General features: G+C 39.3%; 1 protein-coding gene across 1 annotated transcript in view; it reads left to right on the top strand.

Annotated features, from left to right (window-relative positions):
* Positions 1-13,336, top strand: part of SMCHD1 (structural maintenance of chromosomes flexible hinge domain containing 1) — a 1,770,687-nt gene that overhangs the window by 1,569,161 nt on the left and 188,190 nt on the right. The gene's annotated exons all lie outside the window — the stretch shown is intronic.

The raw sequence follows: 13,336 nt of genomic DNA, 5'->3' as shown, positions 1-13,336 counted from the left end.
AAGCAAGCAGAGTGGACAGACAAGCAGAGTTCAGTAACATAGTACCAATCCAGCAGTTTAAGGGTAAGGCAACTAGAATGGTCAGACAAGCATAGTTCAGTAACAATGTAGCAATCCAGCAGTTTACGGGTAAAGCAGGCAGAGTGGTCAGACAATCAGAGTTCAGTAACAATGTTGCAGTCCAGCAGTTTAAATGTAAGGCAGGCAGAGTGGTCAGATAAGCAGAATTTAGTAACAATGTAGCAATCCAGCAGTTTAAGGGTAAGGCAGGCAGATTGGTCAGACAGGCAAAGTTCAATAATGATATAACAATCCAGCAGTTTAAAGTATACAGCACCCAGGAGCACACACAGGAACACCTATACCTGGGCCCAGAAGATAGTGAATGAGGAACTTACATAGGTGCAGGATTCGCGCCACAGGAGATCCGGACCGGCTTCAGAGGATAGGGCGTGCGGTGAAGTCAGCGCCTGAAGCAACCCTGGGTCTGCAAGAGAGATCTGGATATACTATGACCCTGCGTGCGATTCTGCACTAAGAGCGGGGTTTAACATCTACAATATAGCGGCCGCTATAGTTCATCTGTCAAGTTATCCTGACCAATAGGATTTCCCTACAGAGACGACGCCTCCCGAACAGTGACGTCACGGGATATACATACGCCTCACGGAGGTGATTCTAATACACGGACGGTACGCCTGAAGGTAATAACGGGTTCATCTTTACCCGGCTTTGATCCTCTCTTTGTCTCATCTGAGGACTCTAGTTATTATGTCGACTTCCTCTACACAATATTGAAATAAGGTCTATATTGGCAACAGTAGTCATTTGTTTTAGTCATTTGTTTTAATTTGTGTTTTTATATATCGGAGACGTCCGATTTTTAAATACCTCCATGTTGTTTCATTTTATTTTTGCAGGATTTATACCTCTTTGATTGTTTGATTAAATTTTATTCACAAAGCAAGTCATTTTATTTTATCTCATTTCATTTGCATAGCAAACTATTTCTCCAACATAGGTGTGTCCGGTCCACGGCGTCATCCTTACTTGTGGGATATTCTCTTCCCCAACAGGAAATGGCAAAGAGCCCAGCAAAGCTGGTCACATGATCCCTCCTAGGCTCCGCCTACCCCAGTCATTCTCTTTGCCGTTGTACAGGCAACATCTCCACGGAGATGGCTTAGAGTTTTTTAGTGTTTAACTGTAGTTTTTCATTATTCAATCAAGAGTTTGTTATTTTCAAATAGTGCTGGTACGTACTATTTACTCAGAAACAGAAAAGAGATGAAGAATTCTGTTTGTATGAGGAAAATGATTTTAGCAACCGTAACTAAAATCCATGGCTGTTCCACACAGGACTGTTGAGAGCAATTAACTTCAGTTGGGGGAACAGTTTGCAGTCCTTTGCTGCTTGAGGTATGACACATTCTAACAAGACGATGTAATGCTGGAAGCTGTCATTTTCCCTATGGGATCCGGTAAGCCATGTTTATTACGATTGTAAATAAGGGCTTCACAAGGGCTTATTTAGACTGTAGACTTTTTTTGGGCTAAATCGATTGATATTAACACTTATTTAGCCTTGAGGAATCATTTATTCTGGGTATTTTGATATAATAATATCGGCAGGCACTGTTTTAGACACCTTATTCTTTAGGGGCTTTCCCAAAGCATAGGCAGAGTCTCATTTTCGCGCCGGTGTTGCGCACTTGTTTTTGAGAGGCATGGCATGCAGTCGCATGTGAGAGGAGCTCTGATACTTATAAAAGACTTCTGAAGGCGTCATTTGGTATCGTATTCCCCTTTGGGTTTGGTTGGGTCTCAGCAAAGCAGATACCAGGGACTGTAAAGGGGTTAAAGCTTAAAACGGCTCCGGTTCCGTTATTTTAAGGGTTAAAGCTTCCAAAATTGGTGTGCAATATTTTCAAGGCTTTAAGACACTGTGGTGAAAGTTTGGTGAATTTTGAACAATTCCTTCATGTTTTTTCGCAATTGCAGTAATAAAGTGTGTTCAGTTTAAAATTTAAAGTGACAGTAACGGTTTTATTTCAAAACGTTTTTTGTACTTTCTTATCAAGTTTATGCCTGTTTAACATGTCTGAACTACCAGATAGCAAGGACCAAGTTCATACGATTTCAATCAGACAACATGACGACTGTTGCGTACATCAACCATCAGGGGGGAACAAGGAGTTCCCTAGCGATGGAGGAAGTGACCAAGATTATTCTATGGGCGGAGTCTCACTCCTGCCACCTGTCTGCTATCCACATCCCGGGAGTGGAAAATTGGGAAGCGGATTTTCTGAGTCGTCAGACATTGCATCCGGGGGAGTGGGAACTCCATCCGGAAATCTTTGCCCTAGTCACTCAGCTGTGGGGCATTCCAGACATGGATCTGATGGCCTCTCGTCAGAACTTCAAAGTTCCCTGTTACGGGTCCAGATCCAGGGATCCCAAGGCGGCTCTAGTGGATGCACTAGTAGCACCTTGGACCTTCAAACTAGCTTATGTGTTTCCGCCGTTTCCTCTCATTCCCAGGCTGGTAGCCAGGATCAATCAGGAGAGGGCGTCGGTGATCTTGATAGCTCCTGCGTGGCCACGCAGGACTTGGTATGCAGATCTGGTGAATATGTCATCGGCTCCACCTTGGAAGCTACCTTTGAGACGAGACCTTCTTGTTCAGGGTCCGTTCGAACATCCGAATCTGGTTTCACTCCAGCTGACTGCCTGGAGATTGAACGCTTGATTTTATCGAAGCGAGGTTTCTCAGATTCTGTTATCGATACTCTTGTTCAGGCCAGAAAGCCTGTAACTAGAAAGATTTACCACAAAATTTGGAAAAAATATATCTGTTGGTGTGAATCTAAAGGATTCCCTTGGGACAAGGTTAAGATTCCTAGGATTCTATCCTTCCTTCAAGAAGGATTGGAAAAAGGATTATCGGCAAGTTCCCTGAAGGGACAGATTTCTGCCTTGTCGGTGTTACTTCACAAAAAGCTGGCAGCTGTGCCAGATGTTCAAGCCTTTGTTCAGGCTTTGGTTAGAATTAAGCCTGTTTACAAACCTTTGACTCCTCCTTGGAGTCTCAATTTAGTTCTTTCAGTTCTTCAGGGGGTTCCGTTTGAACCCTTACATTCCGTTGATATTAAGTTATTATCTTGGAAAGTTTTGTTTTTAGTTGCAATTTCTTCTGCTAGAAGAGTTTCAGAATTATCTGCTCTGCAGTGTTCCCCTCCTTATCTGGTGTTCCATGCAGATAAGGTGGTTTTACGTACTAAACCTGGTTTTCTTCCGAAAGTTGTTTCTAACAAAAACATTAACCAGGAGATTATCGTGCCTTCTCTGTGTCCGAAACCAGTTTCAAAGAAGGAACGTTTGTTGCACAATTTGGATGTTGTTCGCGCTCTAAAATTCTATTTAGATGCTACAAAGGATTTTAGACAAACATCTTCCTTGTTTGTTGTTTATTCAGGTAAAAGGAGAGGTCAAAAAGCAACTTCTACCTCTCTCTCTTTTTGGATTAAAAGCATCATCAGATTGGCTTACGAGACTGCCGGACGGCAGCCTCCCGAAAGAATCACAGCTCATTCCACTAGGGCTGTGGCTTCCACATGGGCCTTCAAGAACGAGGCTTCTGTTGATCAGATATGTAGGGCAGCGACTTGGTCTTCACTGCACACTTTTACCAAATTTTACAAGTTTGATACTTTTGCTTCTTCTGAGGCTATTTTTGGGAGAAAGGTTTTGCAAGCCGTGGTGCCTTCCATTTAGGTGACCTGATTTGCTCCCTCCCTTCATCCGTGTCCTAAAGCTTTGGTATTGGTTCCCACAAGTAAGGATGACGCCGTGGACCGGACACACCTATGTTGGAGAAAACAGAATTTATGTTTACCTGATAAATTTCTTTCTCCAACGGTGTGTCCGGTCCACGGCCCGCCCTGGTTTTTTTTTAATCAGGTCTGATAATTTATTTTCTTTAACTACAGTCACCACGGTACCATATGGTTTCTCCTATGCTAATATTCCTCCTTAACGTCGGTCGAATGACTGGGGTAGGCGGAGCCTAGGAGGGATCATGTGACCAGCTTTGCTGGGCTCTTTGCCATTTCCTGTTGGGGAAGAGAATATCCCACAAGTAAGGATGACGCCGTGGACCGGACACACCGTTGGAGAAAGAAATTTATCAGGTAAACATAAATTCTGTTTTTACTCAATTTTTTTGTAGCACCTTTAGCTTTTACTAGCGCTTCTCCTGTTTTTTCATTCTTTTGCCTATCTTTTTCCCTAATTTGAGGGACTTTAGGGTTGGAGCAGCTTGGTGCCTCTTGCGCACACTTTAACACACCTACACACACTAGATTTTAGTATACACTCTTTTTAGATGTCATGTATGGAGACTATATGGGGGAATAGGGTCCATTTTTGTGAGTTTTACACACTAATTTAGTTTTTTATTGTTCTTAGCCATTGCTATGTATTTTCATTTTAACACTGTAAGCTATTTTATATAGCACTTTCACTGCGCAAGCCTTTCTGTCATTTAGTGTGCTCCCAAGATTCCTCTCCATGCTTCCGTGGCACGCTCACAACTTGGGATAGCGTGTTGCTTTATTCCAAACTCTTTTCATCAAGCAGATTGTTATATGGCAGCACAGCCGTTAAGGTTTTTGCCTTTTTAGAAGGCCTGGTCTCAGTCTGGTTAAGAACCTTGGATTCTAAAACCCAAGGGAAGGTTTATTCTGTCCAATTTTCAAATGGACCTGTAAAAGCTTAAGCCTTTTTCCAATGTGTTCAGGATCTAGAATTCATGGGAATCATAGTTCAAGTTCCTTGGTCAGTTTAATGCCATGGTTTTTATTCCAACCTGCTTATCAATCCCAAAAAAGAGAAAAATGTCAGGCATATTCTGGATTTTGGAACACGTTTCTCAGGGTTCCTACCTTCACAATGAAAACAATTTGAACTATTACTAGTCCAACAGTGACAATATATGTCCATCATAGACTTCTAGGATATTTACCTTAATATTATTATCAACAAAGACCTCAATTCCCAAGATTGCATTGCAGGACAAACATTTTCAGTTTTTTATTCTACCATTTAGTTTAGCTACTACTTCCAGAATTTTTACAAAGCTTCTGGGAATTCTCTGGTCTTTATTTAGAGCTAAAATTATTTTGGTGATTCCATACCCGGATTATATCTTGGTACAAGTTCCATCTTTCCTTTATCAGAAAGAATCCCATATAAAGGGGTAGATTTAATAAGCAGCAGGTGCTGCTTTCTACGCCCGAGGTTTCCGGCTCGCCGGAAACTTAAGTTCAGAAACAGCAGTCGTAAGACTTCGGCTCCTTAACTTGTCTGCCACCTTTTAGCTATCGGCATTTAGCTGTTGGCATTTAGAGATGTCGGGCGGAAATTATTCGCTACAGCATATGATAAATTGACCCCAAAGAGCTCTCTTTCTCCTCATTTTTCCTAGAAGTCATTATAGACTCAATATCTGAGTCTTTCTTTAAAAGACCAAAAGAGAACAAGATTACAGTAACCTTATGTATGGAAAGGTTATGTCTAATGTTTGCAGTATCAGATGCTATTCCATTTATTGAATTTCACATAAGACTTCTTCATCTTTGCTTGCAAGGAATACAGTTTTTCTCAAGGGATCCTTTGGAATTCTACAACAAAGCAGTCTCTATCCTGGTAGATAGATCTCCAGTCCATTTTCTGGTTCAATTCATGTCCATCTAACTTGGTCAATAATCATCAGACACAAGTCTCTCAGGTTGAGGTGCAGTTTGGGGGTCCAGGAGAGGTTTACCATAAATTTCTCAGATCTCTGTGCTATTTTCAGGGCTCACCAGTGCTAGCTTCTACTGAAAGAAGAGACTTATCTGTGTTTTTAGTCAGACAATGTCACAGCAGTGGCCTCTATTAATCATCAAGTAGGAACTTACAGTTTCCTAGTGATGAAGGAACTTAAGCAGAAAATAATCTGTACTATTTCTCCAGTGCATATCCCAGGTATCTCCAATCCCTTCATCCTGGGGAATGGTCTCTACATCTGTAGAATAGATACCTATATATATCTATTTGAAAAAATATACAAGGTAAAAAAAAAATATATATATATATATTTACATATATATTTACAATAAAAGGGACGCTTTCCTGTAAGTAAAGAACATTGGAATGTTAAATATGTACAGTAAATAGATAGATAGATGATAGATCTAAACTGGAGCCCTTTGCAGTCAAATACCTGAAAACATGAGAAAACATTTTTATTCAAATTTAATAACGTGCTTAACTGTGTATGTAGTGGAAATATTTTATATTCCAATGTTCTTCACGTAGTTTAAAATGTTCTAGGTGTTTTTAAATAGATAAGTTGGGGCCAAAACGTTGAAAATAAATGTTCTTGAAAAGACAAGCTATATGAGTTGGAGTCATCTGTGAAATATATATATATATATATATATATATATATATATATATATGTAATTATCCTGATGCACGCAAAAAGCCTACAAATGGTATGTTATTTAAGTATTGACATGCTTAATTTTCTCTCGCCTAGATTATGAGTTTGGCGTTAACAGGGGTGTGGTGCTAATAAGCAGTTTATGCTCACCGCTCACTTACAGACAGCGCTGGTATTACGGGTTTGTACAAACCCGGCGTTAGCCGCAAAAAAGTGAGCAAAGAGCAAAATTTTGCTCCACATCTCACCTCAATACCAGCGCTGCTTATGTTAGCGGTGAGCTGGCTAAACGTGCTTGTGCACGATTTCCCCATAGGAATCAATGGGGTAGAGACAGCTGAAAAAAAAACTAACACCTGCAAAAAAGCTGCGTAAAGCTCCTAACGCAGCCCCATTGATTCCTATGGGGAAAATACATTTATGTCTACACCTAACACCCTAACATGAACCCCAAGTCTAAACACCCCTAATATTACACTTATTAACCCCTAATCTGCCGCCCCCGACATCGCCGACACCTGCATTATATTACTAACCCCTAATCTGCCGCTCCAGACACCGCCACCACCTACATTATATTTATAAACCCCAAATCTGCTGCCCCGAACATCGCCAACAACTACATTTTATTTATTAACCTCTACTCTGCCGCCCCCAATCTCGCCGCCACCTACCTACATTTATTAACCCCTAATCTGCCACCCCCAACGTCGCCGCAACTATAATAGTTATTAACCCCTAAACCTAAGTCTAACCCTAACACCCCCTAACTTAAATATAATTAAAATAAATCTAAATAAAATTACTACAATTAACTAAATTGTTCCTATTTAAAACTAAATACTTACCTATAAAATAAACCCTAAGATAGCTACAATATAACTAATAGTTACATTGCAGCTAGCTTAGGATTTATTTTTATTTTACAGGCAACTTTGTATTTATTTTAACTAGGTACAATAGTTATTAAATAGTTAACTATTTAATAACTCCCTAGCTAAAATAAATACAAATTTACCTGTAAAATAAAACCTAACCTAAGTTACACTAACACCTAACACTACACTATAATTAAATAAATTAAATACAATTAATTACAATTAAATTAAATTATCTCAATTACAAAAAAAACACTAAATTACAGAAAATAATAAAATAATTACAAGATTTTTAAACTAGTTACACCTAATCTAACCCCCTTAACAAAATAATAAAGCCCCCCAAAATAAAAAAAAAGCCCTACCCTACACTAAATTATAAATAGCCCTTAAAAGGGCCTTTAGTGGGGCATTGCCCCAAAGTAATCAGCTCTTTTACATGTAAAAAAAATTTACAAATCCCCCCCAACATTAAAACCCACCACCCACACAACCAACCCTAGTCTAAAACCCACCCAATCCCCCCTTAAAAAAAACTAACACTAACCCCTTGAAGATCACCCTATCGTGAGACGTCTTCACCCAACCGGGCAGAAGTTCTCAACGAAGCCGGGAGAAGTCTTCATCCAACCGGGCAGAAGTCTTCATCCAGATGGCATCTTCTATCTTCATCCATCCGTCGCGGAGCGGGTCCATCTTCAAGACATCCAACGCGGAGCATCCGACGGCCGACGACTAAATGAAGGTTCCTTTAAATTACGTCATCCAAGATGGCGTCCCTTCAATTCCGATTGGCTGATAGAATTCTATCAGCCAATCGGAATTCAGGTAGAAAAAATCCTATTGGCTGATGCAATCAGCCAATAGGATTGAACTGGCATTCTATTGGCTGATTGGAACAGCCAATAGAATGCCAGCTCAATGCTATTGGCTGATTGGATCAGTCAATAGGATTGAACTTCAATCCTATTGGCTGATTGCATCAGCCAATAGGATTTTTTCTGCCTTAATTCCGATTGGCTGATAGAATTCTATCAGCCCATCGGAATTGAAGGGACGCCATCTTGGATGGCTTGTGCACGATTTCCCCATAGGAATCAATGGGGGAGAGACAGCTGGAAAAAAAACTAACACCTGCAGAAAAGCAGCGTAAAGCTCCTAACGCAGCCCCATTGATTCCTATGGGGAAAATACATTTATGTCTACACCTAACACCCAAACATGAACCCCAAGTCTAAACACCCCTAATATTACACTTATTAACCCCTAATCTGCCGCCCCCGACATCGCCAACACCTGCATTATATTACTAACCCCTAATCTGCCGCTCTGAACTGGCATTCTATTGGCTGATTGGAACAGCCAATAGAATGCCAGCTCAATCCTATTGGCTGATTGGATCAGTCAATAGGATTGAACTTCAATCCTATTGGCTGATTGCATCAGCCAATAGGATTTTTTCTACCTTAATTCCGATTGACTGATAGAATTCTATCAGCCAATCGTAATTGAAGGGACGCCATCTTGGATGACGTGATTTAAAGGAACCTTCATTCAGTCGTCGGCCATCGGATGAATAGGATGCTCCGCGTTGGATGTCTTGAAGATGGACCCGCTCCGCGCCGGATGGATGAAGATAGAAGATGCCGTCTGGATGAAGACTTTTGCCCGTCTGGAGGACCACTTCTGCCCGGTTGGATGAAGACTTCTCCCGGCTTCGTTGATGACTTCTGCCCGGTTGGGTGAAGACGTCTCACAGTAGGGTGATCTTCAAGGGGTTAGTGTTAGTTTTTTTAAGGGGGGGATTGGGTGGGTTTTAGAGTAGGGTTGTTTGGGGGGGGATTTGTGTTTTTTTTACAGGTAAAAGAGCTAATTACTTTGGGGCAATGCCCCGCAAAAGGCCGTTTTAAGGGCTATTTGTAATTTAGTGTAGGGTAGGGCTTTTTTTATTTTGTTAGGGGGATTAGATTAGGTGTAATTAGTTTAAAAAATCTTGTAATTATTTTATTATTTTCTGTAATTTAGTGTTTTGGGTTTTTTTGTACTTTAGATAATTTTATTTAAAGGGACACTGAACCAAATTTTTTTCTTTTGTGATTCAGATAGAGCATGAAATTTTAAGCAACTTTCTAAATTTATCCTATTATCACTTTTTATTCATTCTCTTGCTATCTTTATTTGAAATGCAAGAATGTAAGTTTAGATGTCGGCCCATTTTTGGTGATTAACCTGGGTTGTTCTTGCCGATTGGTGGATAAATTCCTCCACCAATGAAAAAGTGCTGTCCAGAGTTCTGAATAAAAAAAAAACGTTAAAATCCTTCTTTTTCAAATAGATAGCAAGAGAACGAAGAAAAATTGATAATAGGAGTAAATTAGAAAGTTGCTTAAAACTTCATGCTCTAGCTGAATCATGAAAGAAAAAAATTGGGTTCAGTGTCCCTTTAATTGTATTTAATTTATTTATAGTGTAGTGTTAGGTGTAATTGTAACTTAGGTTAGGTTTTATTTTACAGGTAAATTTGTCTTTATTTTAACTAGGTAGTTATTAAATAGTTAATAACTATTTAATAACTATTGTACCTAGTAAAAATAAATACAAAGTTGCCTGTAAAATAAAAATAAACCCTAAGCTAGCTACAATGTAACTATTAGTTATATTGTAGCTATCTTAGGGTTTATTTTATAGGTAAGTATTTAGTTTTAAATATGAATAATTTAGTTAATTGTAGTAATTTTATTTAGATTTATTTTAATTATATTTAAGTTAGGGGGTGTTAGGGTTAGATTTAGTTTTAGGGGTTAATAACTTTAGTATAGTGGCGGCGACAGATTAGGGGTTAATAAATGTAGGTAGGTGGCGGCGATGTTAGGGCCGGCAGATTAGGGGTTAATAATATTTAACTAATGTTTGCGATGCGGGAGTGCGGCGGTTTAGGGGTTAATATATTTATTATAGTGGCGGCGATGTCCAGTTCGGCAGATTAGGGCTTAAAAAATGTATTTTAGTGTTTGCGGTGTGGGGGGGGCCTTGGTTTAGGAGTTAATAGGTAGTTTATGGGTGTTAGTGTACTTTTTAGCACTTTAGTTAAGAGTTCTATGCTACAGCGTTGTAGTAAAAAACTCTTAACTACTGATTTTAAAATGCGGTACCAGTCTTGACAGGAGAGGGTCTACCGTTCACTTTTTGTCAGACTCATTATACCAGCGCTATGCAAGTCCCATTGAAAATATAGGATACGCAATTGACGTAAGTGGATTTGCGGTATTTCCGATTCTGGCCAAAAACGTTAGCGGTACATCTGTACCTTCAAGACTCGTAATACCAGCGGGCGTTAAAAAGAGCCGTCTGTTTTTCCATATTTAGCATATATATTTGTAGACACAATTGTGATTTGCTGAATCTATGGTTATTTTATAACATTTAAATAACTGCTATTTTTATTACAAACTAAGTTAAGATTAGTGATTATATTCTTCAAAGTTCTTTTTAATTTTTTCAGGTGCTTTTGTAACTAAATATAGTGCTTTTATTCGCTGTTTTAATACTTTATTACTAAGGTAAACTTGAAATGGAACTTGAATTTTACTTGCCATCTTGTATGTAAGGAAGCAGCACTTTTTTGATTGGTTGGAGACTTCAACAGCCCAATTTATGAACTCATTCCCATTGGTACATGTATGAGAACACCAAGCTCATTTTAATTTTTTAAATTAAACTACTAGTAAAAGTTGTTTTATATTCGTCATATTGTACGCCATACTTTCTTTCTTTTCTATTTTTTTCTTGCAATTTCTTGATTTCCCAGATTTTCTGGACAATGTTCTACATCAAATTTTACAACTAACGTGAGTGGTCAAATTCCAAACTGTCAGTTATGACTTATTAGCAAGAATTCTAAGACTTTTTAGAATTGAACAGTGGTTTTGCAAAAGGGCAAGGTATTAAAATAAAGAATCAATGGGGGGGCGTGTCCAACCACTGACCAAGATGGCTGCTGTTTTTGTACGTCTGCATTAGGGAGCTGATGAAACTGCTGTATATCTGTCCAAAGACATATAAATTCTTTTCTTTTTAAGAGCAGAAAGATGAGTACCACTCCTAGAACAGTTTTATGTGACTTTCATATATCTCTGAGAACAGGCAGACCTACATAGAGAAGGTACGCAGCAGAGGCCTATAACAGGCTATACCTCTCTCTACCCCCTCCACTTTACTGATAAGTCAGTCCATCCAGCTGGCTGAGCTGAAGAGCGTTCACATCTTAGAACACTGTACCGTGACTAATATTCAACATGGATGAAAAGTCCTGCTCTGCAATTAAGGAACTTATATGGGCTTGTTTCTCACGATTTGAGGAGAAGCTGATCAATACTATACACTGCTGTGTACATGAGATTCCTGCTACAGGCGAAGTCGACCTAATTAAAACTGACTACCCGAGCTCTGATTCAGATCGTCTACACCAAGGAGCCATTGCGGCAGAGGATCGCAGCTCAGAAGAGGAGGCGAGAAGATTAAATGACCCACAGTCCAGGCTGGGCTTATCTAACCCTTCTAACGTTAGCCATGCTGCTGTTAGTTCTAATACAGTAAGGCCTCTAGCTCTTCCCTCTTTAAGGGCTGGAGTGACATTGGAACTCGCTGTGATACAGCCGGCCGAGGTGGACATGGTTGCTAACTTAGTGGCAGGTGGATGTAATGAGACTGCCAGCTTTAGGGTTAATCGCACACTACTTGGAAGGGCTGAACGGCAACGAGTTGAGCAGGCAGACAAAATCACGGAGGTAGAAACAATTGCATCCCGGCAGAACAGTTGCACACCAGAGATTACCTCCCAAGGGTTGGGGCAGACCGCCTCTTATTCTCGGCAACCTGAGGAGATTAGATCTATAATTGGGCGATGGTGTGTTATCACTAAGACTGGAGTGGGCTGAGGCTCCCATAGAGACATTGTAGCTCGCCCCTGCTGCAACTTCTAGACGTTCAATATTTTGATCCTACAGTTTGAAAGTGCTACTTATTAGTGTGTTAGTAATCTGTTTGTATGACCTGATGTTTATTTTAGCACAATGTTTTCAGTAATATAGTGGCCATACCAGGATCATCATTACTTTAAAAATTGCAGATAAGTATAAGAAGTGTGAATGTCCGTTTATTATGTTGAAATGTCCCCTAAATAATAGGAAAATTGGGGATATATTTCCTTCAGTGTTGTATATAGTTCACCCAGTTGAGTGTCTCATGTAAATTGACTGTCGGACATCTGTTTTATTTAGTCTCTGTCTTCCTATGCCTCTGTTATATTTGGTGCGTTATGCTAGGTTTATCATATTATGCAATAGACTGTGACTTTGCTAGCAGGTTTCCCTCTAGAGATGGGTAGATCTGCTTTCTTTCTCAGGCTATTGGGATTTTCAAGCCCTGCTGTTAAGGAAACCCTCTGTATTAAGTTCCAACAGCTTCATTGAGATTGGTACATGAGTAGGTACTGCTTAGACATTCTTGCATTTTTTATGACATTAAATGAGAGAGCTATTGTATTCTGCATACCCCTAGTTTAGGATGTATTTTGGATACTACATTTTCAAGACACTAAGTTACATTGGTAAAATTAGTCTTGATACTTTATATATTATTGCAAGGGAATTTACCTGACTGTACGATAATCTATGGTTTCAAGTAAAATGAGTACACGGAATTTTTTTAAAAAAAAAATGAAGAATCGATAAACATCTAATTAGTTTAGAAGAATAAATAAAAGTCAATAATCAGAGATGTGTACGAAAATATGGGAAGTTTTGATTGTTATAGATCTTTAAAGGGATATAAATCACACACAAAAATCTTCATGGTTCAGATAGAGGATACAATTTTAAACAACTTCCCAATTTACTATTATCTAATGTGCTTATTTATCTTGGTATCCTTTGTTTAAAAGTATACCTAGGTAAGCGTAGGAGCTGGAAGC

The sequence above is a fragment of the Bombina bombina genome, chromosome 5 (genome assembly GCF_027579735.1).
Source record: "Bombina bombina isolate aBomBom1 chromosome 5, aBomBom1.pri, whole genome shotgun sequence".
Lineage (NCBI taxonomy): Eukaryota > Metazoa > Chordata > Amphibia > Anura > Bombinatoridae > Bombina > Bombina bombina.
The sequence above is the reverse complement of the archived record's forward strand: the minus strand, read 5'-3'. Positions and strand labels throughout refer to the sequence as shown.